Source organism: Canis lupus, chromosome 7 (assembly GCF_011100685.1).
Source record: "Canis lupus familiaris isolate Mischka breed German Shepherd chromosome 7, alternate assembly UU_Cfam_GSD_1.0, whole genome shotgun sequence".
NCBI classification, from domain to species: domain Eukaryota; kingdom Metazoa; phylum Chordata; class Mammalia; order Carnivora; family Canidae; genus Canis; species Canis lupus.
In genome coordinates this window covers 22,002,209-22,017,282 of record NC_049228.1, presented here as the reverse complement: position 1 = coordinate 22,017,282, position 15,074 = coordinate 22,002,209, and positions in this window count along the sequence as shown.

Below are 15,074 nucleotides of genomic sequence, written 5' to 3'. Positions count from 1 at the left end.
TACATGGCAATTTTTCACAGGCAGGCCTAGAAGTGATACCCTTCACTTCTACACACATTCCATTGGCTAGAACTCAATCCCAACACCACACCTAACTGCAAGGGAAGACAAAGAATCGAGTGGTGATAAAAACGCAGCAGTTTCTGCCACATTGTATTTAGGAGAAGGAAAGTCAACTTATTTGGCTAGAGCAAAGGGTTAGAGAAATAGACTAAATCAAAGATGGGAAAGACAAAAGACTGCTCTCTAGGAGTTTAGGGAGGAAGGACAACCACACATGAAAGGTTTAAAAACAAACAACAGAATGTGCCTGATTATCCTGAAAGTGAAGCATAAAAGGTGAAAAGGGATTCATGGCATTGAAAGGTTGTTCAGGGTGGCATGATTAGGAAAGGTTTTAAGATATGTGAAAATAATGCTGAGCCTTTAAAGATGGTTAAGAGGTAGACAGTATGAGTAGATATCTTGGTGGGATAGGTATGTTTATGTAAAGAAGAGAGGGTGGGACCCCTGGGTGGCTCAGCGGTTTAGAGCCTGCCTTTGGCCCAGGGCCTGATCTTGGAGTCCTGGGATCAAGTCCCATGTTGGGCTCCCTGCCTGGAGCCGCCTGCTTCTCCCTCTGCCTGTCTCTCTCTCTCTCTCTCTGTGTTTCTCATGAATAAGTAAATTTTAAAAATCTTAAAAAAAAAAAAAAAAAGAGAGGGTAACACTGATACAAATAGGGAATGAGGACAAAGAACACAAGTAAGGGCAATGAGATCCTGATAAAGCTACTGAAAGAAGCAATAATTAGGCAAGTAGTGTTTATCAATGAGTAGCCTTTGGTATTGGAAACAATTATTCATTTATAGGACTGCCACACACCACAGGACTTTCAGCATCCCTAAACTCCACCCATCAAGTGCTGGTCCTGCCCCCAAGTAATAGTGATTTAATATTCCCCCATACTTCCAAATCTCTGCCTGGAGATAGGTAGGGAGTGGTAATGCCTCTATTGAAGCAGAGTTAAGAGAGAAGAGAAAAGAGGTCAGGCAACCTTTATTCTAGGGTCCTGATGTGAAACTAAGGAAATTAAGACAGAGAAAATAGGAAATAGAAAGCTACTATTGGTCTTAAATGGGGATTGTGCTGAAAATAGTGTTCAAATCTGTTACCTCTAGGCTTGATGTCCAAGATGGTGGCACCACTAATTGGAAACTGTGTTTCAAATTCAACTTGAGGCGTAACTCACAAAAGACTTATACCCAAATCAAGTCAATTAATCCAAATGTCACATATGGGCATTCAAATATTAAACAATAAATTCCTGAAAATTCAGGACACTCCTAAATTAAGACCACTAAATCAGTCTCCTACCTCCTGAGGCTAGAATGGTATGTAGATGGAAGTAACTTCCCCTAATGAAAGAAATCAATCTGGCAGGAAACCAGAAAAGTTAAAGTAATTTCAAAGTGTCTACATTTCCTGTATACATGGCCTTATTCTGTGAATGTTTCTACTATTTAGAGAGCCATTGCAGTTACTTCAGTCATGTCAGACCTTTCAGGATAGATATATCTTGCCGTGATTCCCAAACCACTGGAAATGGTTCTCTACCAAATAATGGAACTGCTGATTTGCCAAGCTACACTTTTGTCCCAATATCCTTTGCCCCTTGAGTAACCCTTAAAATAGGAGTTTCTAGCTGAAGAGCATGCTGAGTGAAATAGAGCTAGCCCACTGGCTTGGATTGCCTGCTACTCCACAATCACAGAGCTTTATTGGCCCTTATGGCATGGATGTGGGACAATCACAGAGGCTGGTCAGATGCACCTGCAGACCTGATAGGAAATGTCACTCAGAAATGCTCAGCCACAAAAAAGATATCTCTAACTGGATGTTTGAAAATAACCATGATGAGACCCACAGACAGAGCATCTTTTGAAGGAAAAAAGGCAGGTTCACACACAAAAAAGAAAACAAACATTTAAAAAATCCTAAGGAAATATCTCTCAGAAAGGGAAACAGGCAATAATTTTTCCAAACTACCTGACATCTTTTAAAATTCACTTGTAGTTTTTCATATTTTAAGATAAAAATAGCATGTAGATCAACAAGCCTCCTCTTTTGAAAATTCAAATATTCCCAAGAAGGCTTTGGTGTAACTATTGGAACATCAAAGTGAATTACTTTAATCAGATTACTTCCCTCCTTTCTTCTTGGAAAATGTCCTCCATTGAGGAACAGAGGTTTTGGTTGAGGAAAACAAGACATGGGTAACTCTGACACATGTGCAACTTTGAGGTATAGGGCACAAGGAAGGTTTGCTCTTTAGAGAAAGTGGAAGTCAGGAGACAGATGGAAAGAGGAAGGGAAACTTCTCATCCATAACCACATCTGCCTCTCATTCTCTCTGGAAGCAGATTAAGATTTTCTTTAAGACAAGAAAGAACTATCATTCTTTTCACTCACAAATATTTATGGAATGTGTACTTGATACCAGGAAGTACCGGGTTCTGAGTATCCAATAGCAAGCAACACAAACAAATTCCTACCATATGAAGGCAGAGGAAAGGATTTCATCAAATGGGGAAATCTGCCATTTCTATGGAGAGTAGGAAGTTTGAGATCAACACCAAAAAAGGCTGGGGTAAGGGAGGCATAGAGAGTATGCTTGTAAGAAGGAAAAAAAGACCTACTGGAACCAGTCTAGATGGAGGTGAAGGTGAGGAAACTAAGATCATAGAGCCATGACCTTTTCAAAAACATTAGAGGTATTTGCTGAGAGAAAAGTCTGAGAAGGAAGAAAACAAGGTATAAAATATAGAAAATGTGTTCTTGATCTTGATAAGTTTAGCTGTTTTCCTGCTTTTCACCCACTAGAGGTATGCAGCCTGCTTCAAAAGAGCTAATGTGCAAACATTTGAAAAACTGCTTGTAATCAGCCGCATATTTTCACCTCCCTAAACCTTCAATGATATTCCAACAACCTGTCAAATGCCCCTTTTGGTTTTAGCAACCTATTTACTTTCTGAACTTTTAAGAGCTCATTTTTAAAATCAATTAATCAGTCTTTAGTATCAACAAATGCTTATTAAACACCCAAGAAATTACACACAAAAGTTCAATAGCAACTTTACTGGGAAATTCAGACCTGTTTACTCTATTCCAACTCTATGGATATCCTTGCTTTCTACCAAATACTTTATTTTTTTTCATTTAATAAATGTAAATTTTTTAAATTAATTTTTTATTGGTGTTCAATTTACCAACATACAGAATAACACCCAGTGCTCATCCCATCAAGTGTCCCCCCCAGTGCCCATCACCCACTCACCCCCACCCCCCGCCCTCCTCCCCTTCCACCACCCCTAGTTCGTTACCCAGAGTTAGGAGTCTTTATGTTCTGTCTCCCTTTCTGATATTTCCCACACATTTCTTCTCCCTTCCCTTATATTCCCTTTCACTATTATTTATATTCCCCAAATGAATGAGAACATACACTGTTGGTCCTTCTCCGATTGACTTACTTCACTCAGCATAATACCCTCCAGTTCCATCCACGTTGAAGCAAATGGTGGGTATTTGTCGTTTCTAATGGCTGAGTAATATTCCATTGTATACATAAACCACATCTTCTTTATCCATTCATCTTTCGATGGACACCGAGGCTCCTTCCACAGTTTGGCTATTGTGGACATTGCTGCTATAAACATCGGGGTGCAGGTGTCCCAGCGTTTCATTGCATCTGTATCTTTGGGGTAAATCCCCAACAGTGCAATTGCTGGGTCATAGGGCAGGTCTATTTTTAACTCTTTGAGGAACCTCCACACAGTTTTCCAGAGTGGCTGCACCAGTTCACATTCCCACCAACAGTGCAAGAGGATTCCCTTTTCTCTGCATCCTCTCCAATATTTGTGGTTTCCTGCCTTGTTAATTTTCCCCATTCTCACTGGTGTGAGGTGGTATCTCATTGTGGTTTTGATTTGTATTTCCCTGATGGCAAGTGATGTGGAGCATTTTATCATGTGCATGTTGGCCATGTCTATGTCTTCCTCTGTGAGATTTCTCTTCATGTCTTTTGCCCATTTCATGATTGGGTTGTTTGTTTCTTTGGTGTTGAGTTTAAGTTCTTTATAGATCTTGGAAACTAGCCCTTTATCTGATACATCATTTGCAAATATCTTCTCCCATTCTGTAGGTTGTCTTTTAGTTTTGTTGACTGTATCCTTTGCTGTGCAAAAGCTTCTCATCTTGATGAAGTCCCAATAGTTCATTTTTGCTTTTGTTTCTTTTGCCTTCGTGGATGTATTTTGAAAGAAGTTACTGTGGCCGAGTTCAAAAAGGGTGTTGCCTATGTTCTTCTCTAGGATTTTGATGGAATCTTGTCTCACTTTTAGATCTTTCATCCATTTTGAGTTTATCTTCGTGTATGGTGAAAGAGAGTGGTCTAGTTTCATTCTTCTGCATGTGGATGTCCAATTTTCCCAGCACCATTTATTGAAGAGACTGTCTTTCTTCCAATGGATAGTCTTTCCTCCTTTATCGAATATTAGTTGACCATAAAGTTGAGGGTCCACTTCTGGGTTCTCTATTCTGTTCCATTGATCTATGTGTCTGTTTTTGTGCCAGTACCACACTGTCTTGATGACCACAGCTTTGTAGTACAACCTGAAATCTGGCATTGTGATGCCCCCAGCTATGTTTTTTTTTTTTTTTTTTAAATTCCCCTGGCTATTCGGGTCTTTTCTGCTTCCACACAAATCTTAAAATAATTTGTTCTAACTCTCTGAAGAAAGTCCATGGTATTTTGATAGGGATTGCATTAAACGTGTAAATTGCCCTGGGTAACATTGACATTTTCACAATATTAATTCTGCCAATCCATGGGCATGGAATATTTTTCCATCTCTTTGTGTCTTCCTCAATTTCTTTCAGAAGTGTTCTATAGTTTTTAGGGTATAGATCCTTTACCTCTTTGGTGAGGTTTATTCCTAGGTATCTTATGCTTTTGGGTGCAATTGTAAATGGGAATGACTCCTTAATTTCTCTTTCTTCGCTCTCATTGTTAGTGCATAGAAATGCCATTGATATCTGGGCATTGATTTTGTATCCTGCCACGCTGCCAAATTGCTGTATGAGTTCTAGCAATCTTGGGGTGGAGGCTTTTGGGTTTTCTATGTAGAGTATCATGTCATCGGCAAAGAGGGAGAGTTTGACTTCTTCTTTGCCAATTTGAATGCATTTAATGTCTTTCTGTTGTCTGATTGCTGAGGCTAGGACTTCCAATACTATGTTGAATAGCAGTGGTGAGAGTGGACATCCCTGAGGTGTTCCTGATCTTAGGGGAAAGGCTCCCAGTGCTTCCCCATTGAGAATGATATTTGCTGTGGGCTTTTTGTAGATGGCTTTTAAGATGTCGAGGAAAGTTCCCTCTATCCCTACACTCTGAAGAGTTTTGATCAGGAATGGATGCTGTATTTTGTCAAATGCTTTCTCTGCATCTAATGAGAGGTTCATATGGTTCTTGGTTTTTCTCTTGCTGATATGATGAATCACATTGATTGTTTTATGAGTGTTGAACCAGCCTTGTGTCCCGGGGATAAATCCTACTTGGTCATGGTGAATAATTTTCTTAATGTGCTATTGGATCCTATTGGCTAGTATCTTGTTGAGAATTTTTGCACCCATGTTCATCAGGGATATTGGTCTGTAATTCTCTTTTTTGGTGGGGTCTTTGGTTTTGGAATGAAGGTGATGCTGGCCTCATATAACGAATTTGGAAGTACTCCATCTCTTTCTATCTTTCCAAACAGCTTTAGTAGAATAGGTATGATTTCTTCTTTAAACATTTGATAGAATTCCTCTGGGAAGCCATCTGGCCCTGGACTCTTGTGTCTTGGGAGGTTTTTGATGACTGCTTCAATTTCCTCCCTGGTTATTGGCTTGTTCAGGTTTTCTATTTCTTCTTGTTCCAGTTTTGGTAGTTTGTGGCTTTCCAGGAATGCGTCCATTTCTTCTAGATTGCCTAATTTATTGGCATATAGCTGTTCATAACATGTTTTTAAAATCGTTTGTATTTCCTTGGTGTTGGTAGTGATCTCTCCTTTCTCATTCTTGATTTTATTAATTTGAGTCTTCTCTCTCTTCTTTTTAATAAGGTTGGCTAATGGTTTATCTATCTTATTAATTCTTTCAAAGAACCAACTCCTGGTTCTGTTGATCTGTTCCACAGTTCTTCTGGTCTCGATTTCGTTGAGTTCCGCTCGAATTTTAATTAACTCTCTTCTTCTGCTGGGCGTAGGGTCCATCTGCTGTTTTTTCTCTAGCTCCTTTATGTGTAAGGTTAGCTTTTGTATTTGAGTTCTTTCCAGTTTTTGAATGGATGCTTGTATTGCGATGTATTTCCCCCTTAGGACTGCTTTTGCTGCATCCCAAAGATTTTGAATGGTTGTATCTTCATTCTCATTAGTTTCCATGAATCTTTTTAATTCTTCCTTAATTTCCTGGTTGACCCTTTCATCTTTTAGCAGGATGTTCCTTAACCTCCACGTGTTTGAGGTCCTTCCAAACTTCTTGTGATTTAGTTCTAATTTCAAGGCATTATGGTCTGAGAATATGCAGGGGACGATCCCAATCTTTTGGTATTGGTTCAGACCCGATTTGTGACCCAGTATGTGGTCTATTCTGGAGAAAGTTCCATATGCACTTGAGAAGAATGTGTATTCAGTTGAGTTTGGATGTAAAGTTCTGTAGGTATCTGTGAAATCCATCTGGTCCAGTGTATCATTTAAAGCTCTCGTTTCTTTGGAGATGTTGTGCTTAGAAGACCTATCGAGTATAGAAAGAGCTAGATTGAAGTCACCAAGTATAAGTGTATTATTATCTAAGTATTTCTTCACTTTGGTTATTAATTGGTTTAAATATTTGGCAGCTCCCACATTCGGAGCATATATATTGAGGATTGTTAAGTCCTCTTGTTGGATAGATCCTTTAAGTATGAGATAGTGTCCCTCTTCATCTCTCACTACAGTCTTCGGGGTAAATTTTAGTGTATCTGATATAGGGATGGCTACCCCTGCTTTCTTTTGAGGACCATTTGAATGGTAAATGGTTCTCCAACCTTTTATTTTCAGGTTGTAGGTGTCCTTCTGTCTAAAATGAGTCTCTTGTAGACAGCAAATAGATGGGTCCTGCTTTTTTTATCCATTCTGAAACCCTGCGCCTTTTGATGGGGTCATTAAGCCCGTACACGTTCAGAGTTACTATTGAGAGATATGAGTTTAGTGTCATCATGATATCTATTCAGTCCTTGTTTTTGTGGATTGTTCCACTGAACTTCTTCTTAAAGGGGAATTTTAAAAGTCCCCCTTAAAATTTCTTGCAGAGCTGGTTTGGAGGTCACATATTCTTTCAGTTCCTGCCTGTCTTGGAAGCTCTTTATCTCTCCTTCCATTTTGAATGAGAGCCTTGCTGGATAAAATATTCTTGGTTGCATGTTCTTCTCATTTAGGACCCTGAATATATCCTGCCAGCCCTTTCTGGCCTGCCAGGTCTCTGTGGAGAGGTCTGCTGTTACCCTAATATTCCTCCCCATAAAAGTCAGGGATTTCTTGTCTCTTGCTGCTTTAAGGATCTTCTCTTTATCTTTGGAATTTGCAAGCTTCACTATTAAATGTCGAGGTGTTGAACGGTTTTTATTGACTTTAGGGGGGATCTCTCTATCTCCTGGATCTGAATGCCTGTTTCCCTTCCCAGATTAGGAAAGTTTTCAGCTAGGATTTGTTCAAATACATATTCTGGCCCTCTGGCCCTTTCGGTGCCCTCGGGAACCCCAATTAAACTAGGTTTTTCTTCCTCAGGCTGTCGTTTATTTCCCTTAATCTGTCTCATGTTCTTTTAATTGTTTGTCTCTTTTTTCCTCAGTTTCCCTCTTTGCCATCAACTTGTCTTCTATGTCACTCACTCATTCTTCCACCTCGTTAATCCTCGTCGTTAGGACTTCTAGTTTGGATTGCATCTCATTCAATTGATTTTTAATTTCTGCCTGATTGGATCTAAATTCTGCAGTCATGAAGTCTCTTGAGTCCTTTATGCTTTTTTCTAGAGCCACCAGTAGCTGTATAATAGTGCTTCTGAATTGGCTTTCTGACATTGAATTGTAATCCAGATTTTGTAACTCTTTGGGAGAGAGGACTGTTTCTGATTCTTTCTTTTGAGGTGAGGTTTTCCTTCTAGTCATTTTGCTCAGTGCAGAGTGGCCAAAAACAAGTTGTATTGGGAAAGGGAGAAAAAGAGAGAGAAGGAAAGAAAAGAGAAAGAGAAAAAAGAAAAAAGGAAGAAAAAAAGGAAAAAAGAGAAGAAAAAGAGAAAGAAAAAGAAAGAAAGGTGAAAAGAAAGGGTGGGGAAACAATCAGAAATCAAAAAAAAAAAAAAAACACGGGGGAGTATCTTCTGATTCTGTGTACTTTAAGTCCTTTGGCTTCCCCTGGAACTTGTCCGTCTAGCTGGTCTTCTGGGGGAGGGGCCTGTTGTGCTGATTTTCAGGTGTTAGCACTTGGGGGAGCTGGTGCAGGGCTCAGTGGGGGTTGTTTACCCCGTGAGGCTGCAGGAGGAACAACCCCAGTGGCGGGGCCAGCTCTGGAGCCCTGGATTCAGCCCCCGCAGTAACTCCGGAGCTCTCCGTCTGCAGGGTCTGGAGGCTCCGGGGCGGGGCTGCTGCTCTGCTCAGCTCGGGGCAGGAGCGTCCTCGCTGTCCTGAGCCCTCCCGGCCTCTGCCTGTCCCGGGGGAGGCCGGATCCTGGGCTGTGTCCCGGCGCCCAGTGCTCCCGGGCCTGCGCTGTTGGATTCGCGCTTCCAGCCGCGCAGCCCCCTCCGGGGAGCCGCCGCCCGAGCCCCTCCGAGCTGCTCCGGGTCCCGCCGTGCGCGCTGCAGCCCTTAGGGAGCTCGGCGCACTCTCCCGGGGCGCAGGTGCCTGTTAGTGTCCCAGGGAGCCCGAGGGCATCCCCGCCCTCCTGGGTCCTGCTCCAACTCCCTGTGAGCCCCTTTCCGCCCGGGAAGGTCGGTGCAGCTCCTGCTCCTCCGGGACGGGGCTCTCCTGTCCTGGGGACACTCGCCCCGGCCTCAGCCCGGCTCCTCGCAGGCCCCTCCCCCGTGGAGGCCTTTGTTTCTTTATTTCTTTTTCCCCGTCTTCCTACCTTGGTAGAAGCACGAACTCTTCTCACTGTAGCGTTCCAGCTGTTCTCTCTTTAAATCTCAGGCCGAATTCGTAGATTTTCAGGATGATTTGAGGGTTATCTAGGTAATTTGGTGAGGACAGGTGATTTGGAGACCCTACTCTTCCGCCACCTTGCCCCTCCTCCTCTACCAAATACTTTAATAGTACTCTTCTCTCAGTGGCTGTTTCCTCCACAAATCTTCCCAGACAAAAACACAGTTTACTCCTTCACCTCTTCCATCAAGTTTTGTTCAAATGTTACCAACTCAGCAAGGCCAATCCTAAAACATTTCTTTAAAACTAACCTTATAGCACTTCCATCCTTCATACCTTCCCCCATTTTCCCATAGCACTTACCATCTTCAACATATTACATAATTTTAAAAAAGATTTTATTTATTTACTTACTTATTTATTTTTGGAGAGCATATGTGAGCAAGTGGGGCGAGGTTGCAGAGGCAGAGGGAGAGAGAGAGAATCTCAAGCAAACTCTGCCCTGAGCATGGAGCCCCACACAGGGCTTTATCTCACCCTCAGATCATGACCTGAACTGTAATCAAGAGTTGGACACTTCACAAAGTGAGCCATTTAGGCACTCCCATAATTTATTTTTTAATTATTTATCTCTCTATCCCCTGTCAAGAATAAATCTCTGTAGGTATACATTTGTTCCTTCCTTTTTAATTAAAGATTTATTTAATTATTTTAGAGAGAGAGAGAGAGACCATGCAATGGGGAGGGGCAGTGGGAGAGGGAAAGAGAGTCTCAAGCAGATTCCACACTGAGCACAGATACCTGCCTGGTGTTCTATCTCATGATCCTGAGATTATGACCCGAGCCAAAACCAAGAGTTGGAGGCTTAATGGACTGCACCACCTAGGTGCCTCTCCTTCCTTTTATTTTTACTGCCCTGTTGCAAAATCTAGAACAGTGACTGATATGAAATAAATTATTTGTTGAATGAATGAATAAGAGTTATGGCTCCATCTGTCTCTAAAAAAGAAAGCCTTTATCAGCATCCTATAGCATTTTCAGTTTCTAAGATCTTTGGTAACTGGTTCTGGAGTAAGATTATAACCAACACAGTCAAGAAATATCTAATGTCATTTATTGAGAACTCTCATCAAAATGATCAAAGGTAGCCTTGTGGGGGGCGGGAGGGGGAAACAGAGGAGGAAGAGAAAAAGAGAGTAAGAGAGAAATTAAGAGACAAAACCACTGAGGAGTTGGTATGCAATGAGGAGTTGGGTATGCAAGGCAGCATGCAATTTAAAACAGATGACTCAGCATGTAGAGGAGCAAATGGGTTGTCTTTTGCCATCTTCCTGACATTCATACCATAAAGGAAAGTGAGGTCAGAAAACATGCCCCACTGCTGGGAGCTTTTGCTTGCCATCTTCCCTGCAATCTCCATTGTGGGAGGCAGTGTCTGTGTTCTTGAAACTATACTTTAATGGAACTGGGCAAGATCAGTTGGATTAACAATTTAGCCAATTGCTCACAGGAGTTTGTTTCCTCAGAGAATTAAATGCACTGTAGACTACATACTGACAGAAATAAAATGCTTTTCTGAGGTAAATGTTAGAATGTTTATGAGTTGCTTTTATTAGGTCTTGTATTCAAGACCTTGAATTTAAGTGACTGTGTTTTCTAACAGGAGTAAAACATCAAAATTATGTCAAAAGAGATTTAATGTACAAACATTAGCTTTATATTCAACTTAATGCATCCAGTGCATAAAGTAAGGCCTATAGTTGTTTTACTGTATACAGCTCCTCCTGCATCCTCTTTCTTTCTTTCTTTCTTTCTTTCTTTCTTTCTTTCTTTCTTTCTTTCTTTCTTTCTCTCTCTCTCTCTCTCTCTCTCTCTCTTTCTTTCTTTCTTTCTTTTTTTTGATTCTGTAGGCCTTTTTTCTCACTTTGTATCATGCCATATATTAACAACTATGCTTAATCAGTACTCTGGTTGATACCACTATTTGATACCACACCAATGACTGAATAAGTATATGGCTTTTTATTTACTTTGGAAGGCTATGTATAAGCTTTATGCAGTGTTAAGAAATAGGTGTTTTGGTCTACAATCCTAAATTTGAATCCCGTTTTATAGCTCACAAAACCTTGGATATACTCATTTCTAAAATTAGATGATAATCTACATCACATAATATTAAAAGTATCAGTGATAAAATACATATAAAGTCCTAGCATGGGCCCATCAACACAGTTGGGTTTTAACTAGAAATAGTTCCATTCCACCTCCCTGTTCTTGACTTTCCAATCTTCTATGAATTTTTTTCCTCCATTCAAGGCTGCCATAGATACCAGGTTCTATAAATCCCTACCTCTTTTCCAAGAAGGCTGATCTCATTCAAGGTACATAAATGGAACTGGCATGCTGACTCAGCATAGTTCTATAAAAATTTCATCAGACAGTAAGCAATTAAGGCCATAGTTTAAGAGAAGATCATCTTACTCAGGTAGGAACAGTCCCTATTTTTTCATTTTGAAGGACATAACAGTCTTATAAATGTTGATGACTTTATTCAGTAAAGATCTCAAACAATTAGACTGCTATGCTCCACCTGGTTAAAATTTCTCCTGTGTAAAAGATGTCCACTCTCACCACTTTTATTCAACATACTACTGGAAGTCCTAGCTATAGCAATCAGACAACAAAAAGAAATAAGAGGCATCCATACTGGTGAAGAAGTTAAACTATCACTATTTTTTAGATGCAATGATACTATACATAGAAAATCCTCGGGCACCTACATGGCTCAGTCAGTTAAGCATCTGCCTTCAGCTCAGGTCATGATCCAGGGGTCCTGGGATCAAGCCTCATGTCTATCTCCCTGCTCAGCATGCTTCTCCTTCTGCTCCTTCCCCCTGCTCATGTTCTCTCTCTCTCAAATAAGTAAAAAATCTTTAAAAAAAGAAAATCCTAAAGACTATCAAAAAACTACTAGAATCAATGAATTCAGTGAAGCTACAAGATACAAAATTGATACCTAGAAATCAGTAGCATTTCTATATACTAATAAGACAATAATTAAGAAAACAATTCCACCTATACATCAAGAAGGAAAAAAAATACTTAGGAATAAACTTAACCAAGGAAGTAAAAGGCCCATACTCTGAAAAATGTAAAACACTAATGAAAGAAATTGAAGACAACACAAACAAATGGAAAGATATTCTATGCTTGTGGATTGAAAACATTAATATGGTTAAAATGTCCATAACACCTAAAGCAATCCACAGATTCAGTGCAATCTCTGTCAAAATACCAATGATATTTTTCACAGAACTAGAACAAATAATACTAAAATTTTTATGGAATCATGAGAGACCCTGAATAGTCACAACAATCTTGAGAAAGAAAAAAAGCTGCAGGTATCACAATTCCAGATTTCAAGATAGGCTACAAATATGTAGTAATCAAAACAGTACGGTACTGGAAAATGACATATCTGATAAGAGGTTAATATCCAAAATATATAAAGAACCTATACAACTCCACATCAAAAAAAAATCTGGTTTTTACAATAGGCAGAGGACTTGAATAGCCATTTTTCCAAAACAAACAGATGTCCAACAGACACATGAAAAGATGTTCAACATCACTAATCATCAGGGAAATGCCAATCAAAACCACAATGAGATATAACCTTAAGCCTGTCAGAATGGCTAAAATAAAAAAGACCAGAGCTAAGCATTGGCAAGGATGTGGAGAAAGAGAAGCTCTTATGAACTGTTGATAGGAATATAGAGGTACAGCTGCTGTGGAAAGCAGTATGAAGGTTCCTCAAAGAAGAAAAATAGAAATAGAATATAATCCAATAACTTCAGTCCTGGGTATTTATCAAAAGAAAATGAAAACACTAATTCAAAAAGATATATGCACCCTATGTTTACTGAGGCATTATTTATAATAGTCAAGATAGATATGGAAGCAACCTAAGTGTCCACTGACAGACAAATAGGTAAAGAAGATGTAGTGTATGTACATACACATACACACACACACACAGGAATATTACACAACCAATCATTAAAAAGGATGTGATCTTGCCATTTGTGACAATATGGATGGATCTAGATGGATATAAGTCAGACCCATAAAGAAAATACCACACGATTGCACTCACACGGAGTCTGAAAAAACAAATTAATAAACAAACAAAAAGCAGAATCAGACCTATAAATACAGAGAACAAACTTATGGTTACCAGAGGAAAGGGGGATGGGAGGATGGAAAAAAATAGATGAAGGGGAGTGGGAGATACAGGATACCTGTTATGGAATGAATAAATAAATCATGGGAATAAAAGGACCAACCACATGAGGAATATAGTCAGTGAGGATGTAATAGCATTGTATAGTGACAAATGATAGCTCTATTTATGGTGAGCATAGCATAACATAGAGAGAGACTGAATCAGTATTCAGGTATGTTATATACCTGAAACTAACATAACATTGTCTGTTAACTATCCTCAAATAAAAAAAAAATTTAAAGAAATTTCTCCTGTCTACATACAGAAAGAAAATAGTTAATTAATATCAATCATTGCAAACTAGAAATTTAGAGAAAACTCACATAAAGTACCAGGGAAGTCTCTATGATTATCATAATAAATACCACTAATTTAGTATTATGTGCCAAAATTTTTTTCTCATTTAATTCTTGTAAAATTTTTTAAGGTATACCTATTTCTAATTTATAATAGTAAAGTTAAGGAAACTTGCTTATAAGGTTAAGATAAAAGGAAATAATAAAAATTAGAACAGAAAATTTTAAAAATAGGAAAAAATAAAGTTGATAAAAACCTGGATAACTCCTCAAGGAAAAAAAGTTCATAACACAAATTCCCAGTATCAGGAACAAAAAAGCAGATTTCCCTAAAGATTGCACACACATTTAAAAGGATAATAGGGGACTATTATAAAGTTTATGCTAAGAAATTCTATAGCTTAAATAAAGTGGACAAATTCCTCAAAAAATACACATTACTAAACTAAGATAAAACAAAACTGGAAAACCCATATATCTGCTAGAGAAATTCAATTTATTATTTAAAAAAAAAACGACTTTTCCACAACGAAAACACCAGGTGAATTCTGTCAGACATATAAGGAAGAAATAAAACCAAACTTCAACAACCTCTTTAAGAAAAAAAGAAAATTTTCCAACCAAATTTGTGTGTCAAGAATAATGCTAATAGCAGAACCTGATACAGACACTACAAAAAGAGAGACAAAAAGAACAAGAATTACTGACTAAAATGTAAACTAAATTGTAAAATGTAAACTAAAAATGTTAACTAAATTGGATCCACTGATATATAATTATAATCATGATATAGGAAAAAAGATTGACAGATTTTAATGCCAACTCATGATTTTTTTTTAAAAAAAGCTCCCCAACTAGAAATAGAATAGAAATTCATTGATCTGATAAAAGATATCTATGAAAAACAAAACATATTGTAATACTTTGTGATAAAGAATTTAACACTTTTTTTTCATAAGATTATCAAGAAGACAAAGATGTCCATTCTCATAATTCCTCTTCAACATTTTATTGGAGGTGATGGCCCAGGCAATAAGTGAAGAAAAGGATATAAAACACATAAAAATAAGAAGTAAAACTGTCTATTTGCAAATTATATCAAGATTAACACAGGAATTTGCAAAACGTATTAGAATCAATGCGTGTAGTTAGCAAAACTGTAGTATTTAAAAGTAATATAAAACAAATCAATGGTATTTTACATTGTAATAGCAACTATAAAATTCAATGAAAAATAACTCTCTTCCTCAAATCATCAAAAATCATAAAATACTTAAGAATAAATTTAGGAATAGAGGCAAAG